This window comes from Hippoglossus stenolepis, chromosome 2 (genome assembly GCF_022539355.2).
Source record: "Hippoglossus stenolepis isolate QCI-W04-F060 chromosome 2, HSTE1.2, whole genome shotgun sequence".
Lineage (NCBI taxonomy): Eukaryota > Metazoa > Chordata > Actinopteri > Pleuronectiformes > Pleuronectidae > Hippoglossus > Hippoglossus stenolepis.
In genome coordinates, this window is record NC_061484.1 from 24,425,525 (window position 1) to 24,435,130 (window position 9,606).

A 9,606-nucleotide genomic window follows, 5' to 3' on the forward strand; every position below is an offset into this window, starting at 1 on the left:
CCATTTATTTTTCTAAATAACTTTAACGATTTGAACATTTTCTGTCCGTCTGTGTGTGGGACTCATATCTGAAAGAACTTGGCACGTGTGTTGTTCAGAGCTCAAGGAAGTGTAGTGTCGAATTTGGTTTGATTTGGAAACGTGATGCGTTATATATTAATAAACTGAATAAACAGGCGACCAGGCGGCTGGGACTCATCAGTAGTGACATTGTGTTTCACAGCAACGACAACTGACTCTCCAGTTTGGGATCAGCTCACTCGAGCTTCACTTTTACAGTTTCACAAAGAAAACTACCACCAGCATCAACACAGGCCAAAGAAACAACCCATTACAAACAGGCAGGTTTAGAACGGACACCGTGAAATGTGATGCTCCTCAGTATTTCTTTGTAATTTTCATTTTATTGTATTGTTTTGTTGGACAATAATTTAAATGATGCTGCAGCTTCTCAATGCAGGCGTCTGCACAGCGTTCATCACACGTCCACGTCTGCTGGTGCAGTTTGCGATGTTAGCCTTGCAGACATGTTACGTAACAAGATGGCACAATTTTCCGCTCTCGCTTCTCTCAAGCGAGCGTATTGTTGGATTCACATTGCAGCGACAGACTGAATATAGACTCCCAGAGCATTTACTTCGATTTGCTTCCATCCCTTTGTGCTTCACTGCCTTTCATTCCTCCATCTCTCTATCTTCTTTATTTGCCCACCTCCCTGCTGTACTTGGCGAGGCCCCAGTCGCTTTGGCACCGTTCCTGCTGCAAGATTCCCTTCCCTCCATCCATCACCATCATTGGCTCAGATTTTCTGCATCGTGAAAGTGCTTCACCGGAAGACCTGCCGGAATTCCACACAGGGCTACACACTCCTGCAATCACACAAACACACAAACACACACACACACACAGCCCTGGACAAAAAGCTGCTTGGCGTGGAATTGACGCCGGATATATCATTTTTACCTTTTTATTTATTCATCTCTGTCTTTCCATCTATCCACTGGCTTTTGTCCCCTGGGCAGATATCAGCCTGATGAATAATTGACTAATGGTAAAAGAGAACACCTGAGGGGGACAAAGGAGGAGGAGAGGGAAACAGAAGAGGGAGAAGTAAAAGTGAGCAACGACACTCTGACAGAAAGAAGCCGAGGAGTCGGATGCACGGCCACATCGATGCCGAGCTGAGACAAATGGCTTGTGATTATGTTTAATTAATGATGGAGAGATCGGCTTATTAAACAAGGACACAGGCTGAAAGAGCAGACTGGGAGGGAGAGAGGGGCAGGTGGCAGGAGGAGGAGGAGGTGCAGGAGGTCAGGTGGGCGGAGGACAGTTTCCCTCATTGAGAGAAAACAGGGGTGTAAACGAGCTGGCAGAGAGGATGTGGGGGTCTCTGAGAGAGCGAGCGAGACGAGAGGCATCAGGTTCCAGCCGGGGCTCGTCTGCAGTTCTATTAATAGAAGTCAGCACATTGGTGACGGGAAGCCAACCAATTAGAACCAAGCTGCACAAACTCACTCTGTCACACACACACACACACACGCACACACATTTACAGACTTGTTGTCTCTGTCCCTCATTGTCACCGGGGTCACCTCCTCAGGGACCTTCGTGGGAATCTAACCTGGGCTGCTAATGACGACCCTCGACCCCGACGTTTGATTGGTCAGGAACGTTGCTGCAAAAGTTGATGATAACTCTTATTAGCCTGAGGGGCTGTGAAGCACTTGGGACCGCTGTGGTTCGGGGTGATGTAAATCAGCGGCTAATTAAGTAATTTTGTGCACAAAGGTTTCGATCTGTTTTAGAAGTTTTCCCGTTGCAGAGCAAACACGAGCGATAGATGGGAGTTGCAGATTCCACCTGTTTCTTCTTGAGGGCCATATTCACCATTTACCACAGGGTTTCACTTTACGTCCACATCCAGATTACACCTTTCCCTAAAGAGCAGCGCGTGTTTGCCAAAAAAAGGGCAACATTTGCTATTTTACAAGTGGGCAGCCTTAGGCTCACATCCATTTTCTCCAAGACGACCAGAAGTGCAGCCTCATTTCCTGAAGTTGCCCACATCCGTGTGCTATGGGACGAAAAGACGGATCAGCAGAAGAGGTTGCCTACTTATCACACGACCGGTGGTTTGATCCCCGGCCTCCTCCTGTCGTGAGTCTTTCTTACTCTTGTATTTTTCCCTGTGAGGTTTTCTTTTACAGTTGGTGCAGATCACAATCACCAATCTCTCTTGAAGATATAATATGTCGTCATTAAAATGTCTAGAAACAACTTCACCTATGTTTAATATTGTGTCGTACAGTGTAAAAAGGGATTACATGCACAATTCACAGTCACACCAGTCTATAATATAAAAACATATAAAATATAATGTACATATAATACATCTCTCAGGTGCCCTCAAGAACGTGCAATAAAAAAAGTATAACTAATGTTACTGAAATATTGATTATAGACCTCGAGGCAACTGGATTTCAGCGCTTTTTAATATTTTTATAATTTGCCTCACTGTTCCGATCCTGCCTAAAAGAAAAAAGAATGATGAACCTTCTGGAAATGAATCGAGCCAAAAGAACCGCGTTTCCTTCAAAGAGCCGCGACGCCTGCCATTCCTCAGAAGAGCTCACTTTCTGGTTCCCATGAGTTAAACTGGGGACATGCAAATGATGCAATTAAACACACGAGTGAAGTGAGAGAGAGCAGAAACATGTCAGCCACAGAGATCAGATAGTTTTACTTTGTTGTGAGTGTTTAGCTCAGGACGCGGAACGTTTCCCAGCTCGCAGCCCCACATTATCGATTCTCAGCGTTGCTCCATCCTCGCCACCTTCCCCTCTTGTTCCCTTTCATCCTCTAATTTGATCTCCCTCCTTCCCTCGAAGTCTCTCCTCATTGAGATGCCGTCGCTTCCCCCCGCATCCATCAGAGCGTCGCCTCCCTCTCCAGCTCCTCTTATCTCATTACTCTCTCTAATTAGCCCCAAACGAGCCCGTAGGAACCAATAACACGCCTTCACTCACGCATATCAATGAGATTCACACACACACACACATCTGTAGAGTCATGTTTAATTTGTGTGCATATATGTGTGCGTTTCTATTTGCATTTGTTGAAACGTCCCATGAGTTCGAGCAGACTTTATGCAGACTCATTATGTAATTGATGTGTATGTGTGTGTGTGTGTGTCTGTGTGGGTGTGTGTATGTGTGTGGCCAGCTTGTTACTCAGCTGGACGCAGGAAATGTGGTGTTTGCTTGGGAACACACACACACACTGTTCACACACACAAACCCACACACAAACAAGCAAACAAATGCAAGTCCCTTTGTGTAGCATTATTCTGAACCACAACCAACCTCATCAGCGTTTTTTTCATATTTATAGGAATCAACATTAATGTGATGTTTTTCTTAAAGTTTCTGAAGCTGTTTCTTATTCAGATGTGATGTAAAGTAAATCTATTAACACTCAGACGGTTTTAATTGTGTCGAGTGATGTGTTAAAACCCAGTGAGACGCTTTATCAGTCAGTTGTGTGTGACTGAGTTGGGAAGTAACCCAGGCACAGCTGCAAGTGCAGCTAAACCAACACTCATGCATAAAAGATGAGTCCCTTTCTCTCCCTCACACACACACACACACACACACACACACACACACACACACACACACACACACACACACACACACACACACACACACACACACACTCACACACACACACACACACACACATTCACACACCCTATCGAAAAGTGTTTACCTGAGTTTATTGACTAATTTTCTTTTTGTAGGATTTCATTTACCAGTTCGCTGTGTTCCTACAAACTGGACAAACACGGCTCCTCGGTTCCTCTTGTTATTTTTGAACCAGTGTGGATGTGTGCACCTGTGTTTATTTCTCTCCTCTCTCCTCTCCTCACCTCTCTCCTCTCCTCTCCTCTCTCCCCTCTCCTCTCTTCTCTCTCCGCTCTCCCTCTCTCCTCTCCTCTCTTCCTCTCATCCCATCCTTGTCTCACCCTCTCCTCTCCTCTCTCTCCTCTTCCTCTCATCCTCTCATCCTCTCCTCTCCTCACCTCTCCTCACCTCTCTCTCCTCTTCCTCTCATCCTCTCATCCTCGTCTCACCCTCTCCTCTCCTCTCCTTACCTCTCCTCTCCTCTCTCTCCTCATCCTCTCATCCTCTCATCCTCGTCTCACCCTCTCCTCTCCTCCTCCTCTCCTCTCTCTCCTCATCCTCTCATCCTCTCATCTTCGTCTCACCCTCTCCTCTCCTCTCTCTCCTCTTCCTCTCATCCTCTCATCTTCTCCTCACCTCTCCTCACCTCTCTCTCCTCTTCCTCTCATCCTCATCTCACCCTCTCCTCTCCTCTCCTCTCCTCTTCTCTCCCTCTCCTCTCCTCTCCTCAGGCCTCAGTCTGTCTGAGAGGACAGAAAAATACCTCTGGGTGTTTTTTTATCGTCTGCACTCAGCTATGAATCCCTGCCCGTGTGTGAAATGGGTTATGCCATCTCTCCCCGAGCTGCAGCTCAGCCTGCTTGGCCGTTGTGTAATGAATTAACAGCGCTGCCTGTTATGACTGCGTGTGCACGCTCTTCATGGTGAATCAATAGTATCTGTGGAGTGAAAGGAAACAAAATCTCTCATCACTGCCCCCATCACACAGCTGTATCTATTTCCTTTCTTTATTTGAGCATGTCTTTCTTCTTATCTGCCCCCCCACACACCCCCACCCTGTATCCCTCTCATTTCCCCCTTACCCGGGAGCACAAGAGTGACTTGAAGGGCAGAGGATGTGAACACAAATTAACCACAGAGAGCGGGTGAGTGACAGAGGCCGAGAGGAGGAGGAAATGGAGGGATAGACCATGTAAAATAGATGGAAGAAAGCGATTGCCTCCGATATCGATCTGGTAATCCTCATTGTGTTGTCCGGTGATTGTAATCTCCCTCCTGCACAAGAGGAGGAGACGCAGGGAAAAGGGCAAGAGAAGAGAAGGGAGCACACGGAGGGTAGGGAGGTGGGGGGGGGAGAAGGATGAGATGCAGAGAGAGGAGGTGCATTGCCATCCAGTGGTGCAGAGAAATGCTGCAGCTTATCGTTTCATTGATAAAGCCCTTGTTGCTGCATGTGTTCTGATCTGTGCTGGTTTGTGTGTTTGAACTCATTCATAACGACACAGACCAGGAGACGTCCGCTCCTCTCAGCCCCGGGTCATTGGCACAGAGGAAGTGGAGCTGAAAACAGTGAACATATGGTCCGTGACACACACTCCGACCTTGACTGTGGTATCTGCACGGAGTGTGCACGTGCACATGCAAGAAAATACTCAAACACACATTCACAAAATACAGATTTCTGAGTCCTTTATTCATTCATTTTTTAACATTCTGCATCTGTGCTATATTGCTGTGTGATTTTCAATTGGCTTTAAATTGTTTCTTTTGAACTATTTCCCTTCAATTTTATATTTATTTTATATTTTGGTATGTAGTGTGTAATGATTGTCGAGTTGTGTTCATGCATTAGCTGACTGTGTGTCGTCTGACGGCAGTGTTTGGTTTTGAGTAAAGATAAAATAGTTTTAAAGCAATGAGATGTTCTGTGAGTGTAGCTTGAATTTTGGGGTTTGTTCTCACTGCTCTGACAAAAAGAAGAAGAAGTTTCTGGAAATAGAAAAACTAATAATGCATCTGAATCAAAATTAATAAACAGAACTGATATCCAGACAAACAAGACAAGTGAAAATAGAGTATTTCGAGCACATCAGCCAAACACTGATAAAACATTTCTTTATTCTTTATTTTCCAGGATCCACTCTTGCAGGACAATATCTGCTTGTAGCATCTAATGCACTATGCTGGTCAGGGGTCAGCAACTTGCCCCCACCAAATTGCATGTGACTCTAATCCCATCCCTACTGGCTCCTTAGCTTCGTCCAAAGACGTGGATATTAATTACTTTTTTTATTTTTTGCAGTATTTGTTGTTGGTATAAAATCAATGTGAAGCCACTTTGAAAGAAATATATTAACATTTTGTCAACCTAGTTGTGCATCATATGCTACATCACAGCCTCTTTGCCAGACTCAGGGGCTCAAGTGGGCCTTTTCCTAAATTAGCTATGGATTCAAAATCCAATAAACACAAAGGTCCTGGAGGAAAAATAGAGGATTTGTTTGCTTTCTCCACGACTGCTGCTGGTTGGCCGGAAGGTTGGATTTGCACCGAGGAAGTTAGAAAACGACAAAAGCAACAAAAAAAAACAAGTGTGATGTTGAAAGACGTTTCCAGAACAAGCGTGCAGCGTCTGGAGGAAGAGTATCTGAGTGGAGTGAAAGGAAAAGAGCAGAAGTTCTACAGAAGGCAGAGCAGAGACGGGGGTTTAAGAAATTAATCAAATCTCCGAACTAGTTATCGTGGCAGCTCAGGAGAAAGTGTGGGAGCGGTGCATGGCGTCCAATGCACGAGAGAACGGTTTAATAAAGTGTCACAGTGTGTTAAGGTTGTACGTGGGATTTTATTAGAGGAGCAATGAGGCAGACACAGAGCAGAAATGAACGTTGTGCTGCACAAAATGATGGACATGAATATCATCTCATCTGATCATGACCATGCACATACCCTGATCGTAGCTCTCTCTCTCTCTCTCTCTCTCTCTCTTTCTCTCTTTAACACACTCACACACACACAGAGCAATTCTTCTGCCTGCCTTTCTTTTTCTCCTCCCACCTCGCAGCTACATAGTGATGACCTCAGGAGTCATTTATTAACATGGATTATATGTCGACAGGAGCAGAACCTGGCAGAAAACCATCAGTTACACCTCCTTCTCTCTCTCTCTCTCTCTCTCTCTCTCTCTCTGGCTCCCTCGCTTTCCCTCTGAGCCAATACACCACCAGAGGTCTGACAGAGAGATATAAGAAAACAGAGCGAGAGAGAAGGAGAGAGAGAAAGAGAGAGAGAGAGAGAAGGAGAGAGAGAAAGAGAGAGAGAGAGAGAGAGAGATAAGAATTGAAGAAAGAATCCACTTTTCCATTGACCTTTTGGTGGTTCATCATTCAGAAGCCCGCAGGTTTGATTTCCACTCTGTGTTCGAGATGAGCCATGGATAACTGTGCTGTTAGTGTCAAGCAGCTACTGATTCTGCTCTGACTCTGACTCCGGGATCTGAGGAGACGACGGATAACTCTGTCTCTGTCCGCAACCCCCTTTTATACACTGGTGCTAGACAGATATTTTAAATTGGTTCCAGTGGCTCAACAGTCCAGGAACCGATGATTGTTTCTTTAATAAAAAAAAAGCCCATTAACGACAGTTGATGATACGAATGGCTTTTAAATTTTTGAGACAAATTGGAAGTTTAACATAACATATCAACTGTTAATAGTTTTAAGTATGCTAAACTTAAATATACATAAATATCATAAATAAAACCGACACTAAATAACAGTTTGAGTCCTTAATATAGCTAAATAGTCCAAACTCATGGATCTTGATGAAAGAAAATCCTCAGACATGTTTAGCAGAAAAATCTGGATCTAGTGAATTTAAATGTAGTTTCATAAGGAAACTGTTGGACCTCGGTGGACGTACGTGCTTTCGTTTTGTGTCAATCAAACAATTCTGACTCTAATGATTCATGTACAGTAAAAAGATATGTATCAGTCATCAGAACGTTTTTAGAGAATTGGGTAATCCTGTAAACCCACCACTTCCTCAGAAACTTTATGACACTGTTTGTGTGTGTGTGTGTGTGTGTATGTGTGTGTGTATGTGCGTGAACTCTGTACACATCACATGTTAAAAACAGACTGGTTTCACTTCAACATGTATTTGACTGAGCGGACAGAGAACATCTCAGCTCTTGTCATGAAGCAGGTCGGAGCTCAACCAGACTCCAACCTGAGGTTCGACACAAAACACATTTAAATTATTCAAACTTTTGAACCCGTTTTCTTTACAGAATGGTCAAATTACATCTGATACACTGAACCTCTTATTAATGCTCCTCACATTTTCTAATTGAAGTTAGAATATAATAGTTAAATCATTTACCCTAATGATTTATTCTTAATTAAGAATAAGCTATATTATTAATGATTACAGTAATGTTATTATTTGTCAATGCACTAGAAGCACTACAGTGTAGATCAAACGTTAGTGTTGTTTATTTGCTGATCCAAACCATTTAACCAATAACCAACATCTCTCCTATAATTTCTGCTTATTAATGTAACCGACTGTAAATATTCACAGGCGCAGTGAACACATGTTTCCAGACCTGTGAGAGTTCATTTAAATCATATTTAATAAAACATAAACACATCGGTTGCTTATTATCCCAGGATTATATCATAGTTTTAATCTGAGTCCAGGTGACAACTGGTCAATACTTCAAAATACTCCAGACTTCAAATACCACGTTCAAGAGGCCAAAAACATGTTTTGTGAGGCCACCACGACCTTGACCTTCGACCTTCGACCTTTGACCATCAAAATCGAATCAATTCATCCTTGAGTCGAAGTGAACGTTTGTACTAAATTCGAAGAAATTCCCTCGAGCTGTTCTTGAGCTATTGTGTTCACAAGAGAGGGACGAACCGACGGAGGACTACGGGTTGGACGCACAACCGGAGAACATAATGTCTCCAGCCGCTGGCTCTCGCCGGTGTGGAGGTAATAAATCATAATGTAACATAAAGAGCAGAGACAAGTGAGGGAGGGAGGTTCGCTGTTGGATGAGTTTCCCTTGTAGAGGTGGATCAATATTTATACTCTCAGCAATCGTATTTCCTTTTTTTTTTTTTCAATTATCTACCGAATCAAATGTTACCACACTGACATGTCTTGGGGTTATTGTGAATCAAATATCTGTAATATTTGTTTTTGATGAGCAGCAGCTCACAATAAAATATTTCGTTTTTCAAAGAGAATTGAAAATAAAAGTAAAATCTGCATGTTTTGTTTTAGGGTGACAGTAAAAAACCTCAATATTGTGTGTAAAAAGAAACTTTTCCCTTTTTTTATTCATTTAGTGTCTCAGAAACACAGCCACTATCTTCAAGGTGAATGGGGCTGGTATATGTAAATGTATTTCTTCCCAATGTTCTTTTGAACTGACGTTATTAATGTGTGCCTGATGTGCAAAGCACAAGGCCAACACATTGTTACTCACCATTCTTATTATGTGTATTTCGGTATGAAGTTCAAATCGAACTAGAAAATACATTTCCTGCTGAAAAAGCAGAATAACTGATGAGCTGCTGAAATGCTTTGCTGAATCAAGCTGAAAATATGAGAAGTCTTTCATGAATTTACAGAAAATAAACATTGACAAGGACGAATATGAACTGAATTAGTTGAACAGCTTGAGAAGAATTGCATAACTGAAAAAACTGTGAGTTTAAGTGAAGAGTTTGAAATTGAAGTCTGTACTTAAAGTAAATGGAAACTGAAATGACTTCACTGAAAAGAACAGTTAAACAGCAGAATAATAATCCTTAACGTTTGTTTTTACCTATCGTGACGTCACCCATTGGTTTATGAAATGCCATTTGAAGCCGAGGGTTTCGAATTTGCTCAGCGCCATCTTGGC